The sequence below is a fragment of the Hippopotamus amphibius genome, chromosome 3 (assembly GCF_030028045.1).
Source record: "Hippopotamus amphibius kiboko isolate mHipAmp2 chromosome 3, mHipAmp2.hap2, whole genome shotgun sequence".
Taxonomy (NCBI): Eukaryota; Metazoa; Chordata; class Mammalia; order Artiodactyla; family Hippopotamidae; genus Hippopotamus; species Hippopotamus amphibius.
The window spans coordinates 13,966,463-13,968,238 of record NC_080188.1 but is presented as its reverse complement, the minus strand read 5'-3'; the positions used below and the strand labels follow the sequence as shown (position 1 = coordinate 13,968,238).

General features: G+C 34.5%; 1 pseudogene; it reads right to left on the bottom strand.

Moving 5' to 3' along the window:
- Positions 1-236: 236 nt before the first annotated feature.
- On the bottom strand, positions 237-751 carry LOC130847884 (nucleotide triphosphate diphosphatase NUDT15-like; annotated as a pseudogene).
- Positions 752-1,776: the final 1,025 nt, after the last annotated feature.

Sequence of the window (1,776 nt, the reverse complement as noted above, 5' to 3'; positions counted from 1 at the left end):
TCAAGTATAATATGCCAAAAATGTTGCTTTTTTTCTTCCATCTTCAACATTAAAATGGCTAGACAAAAATTCACCAATTTTGAAAAGTTTTTTTTTAATGCATGCTGATATGACAACTGTCACAATACAATCTAACAAAGTTGTTTTGAATTAAGTTAAAGACAATGAAGCACGACTAGGGCCACCTTACCGTAAAACTGAACAAACTTTTTGGCCAACCCATAAAAAAAAAAAAATCAGGGATTCTCCTTGTTCACCTCCAGGTGACTTCCTTTATATCCTACCAGATGATCCAAGTCTTCTTTAAGTGGATCATAGCCTTGTTCCTTTAAACAACATAGTCCCCAGAAAAGCTGGTCCAGGGAGGAAATTCTTCCCAAGGAACCCACACCCAGCTTTCATTTTTTCCAGGCTCTACCTTCTTTGGTTCTGAACCATGAGTCACATCCATCTCACCTTTCATTAAAATAGTGACATAATGGTAATTTTCTTTCTCAACGAAAGAATTCACAACTGAGGCAAAGGGAACATTTTCCAGGTGAAGAGCTGCTTCTTTCCAGGATTCCCTTTGAGCACATTTTTCCCAACTTTCACTGAACTCCAAGTGGCCCCTGAGAAGCTGGAAACTGCCGGCTCCAACCGACCCTTACCTCCTCCCCAAGAGGACACAGCGAGGATGCCTGCAGCTGGTGCCCACTACTCCTACCCCGACTCCCAGGCGCCAATCCTGCAGCTCTACGCTGCTCCTCATCACGTTCAAGGGTATATTTAAATGAAACTATTGCCTCCATGGTGCAACATTATGCCCATCTTTATTTTTTACCTTGAGTATTTAGATTCATCTGTGACAACAGTTCAACAGTATGCCCAAATAACAATAAGCTGCTTAACAAGTAACTAGTAACTAGACCAATATCTCTGATAATGTGTTCTTGCACCTACAAAATTTATATGCACAGAGATTGAAAAAGCATAATTTCAATCAACATTTTCTCCAGAAAACTGCCAGCATGTCTTCACTAAGCATTGACTCTGTTCTTAAGGTGACAGAGATGTGCAGTAGTTTTGGCCAGTAACCTCTTTCTCTTACCTGTCATATATAAATACCAATTTGAAAGAAGTATTATAAGAAAACATTTTACTGGAAACGCTAAGATGACACATTGTAACCTACTAAAAGAAGCATAAAAATAATTCCCTGAACTCTGTTAATTGTAAGGGAAATATGATGATGATATGTAAATTATGTCTAATGCATACAGTTAAATATACATGCAACAGAGAAGTAGGATGTTGGGAAAATAATTAGTTTGATTTTTATAGGTAGCTAATTCAAATGTCATTTTTAAAATATACTTTGAAACATTATTCAATTTATCTGCAAAAATAAAGTTAAATAGCCAGTTACATCTATACCACATCTCATTATTATTGTATTTCATATTCTCCATATAAAAGTAGCACAATTATTTTAGGAAAACTACTAAAAAATTTAACAAGAAAACCATTGATACTTAAAGTTCTACTGAGTAGAATAATCACTGGGCAAGTTTACATGGTAATTTCACTTCAGTCATTTATCTATTTATTTTTAAGTAGTTTGAGATCACTATATTTTTCAGATCATTTTCCTTCAGACTATTACATAAGCCACTATATATCTTAAAATAATTATTTTGATATCAATATATTTCATTATATGGTTAAAGTATTACTTAATATCCACACATAACAGGTTTTCAGATGGAAACTATTTGAGAAATGTAAGAATAAATT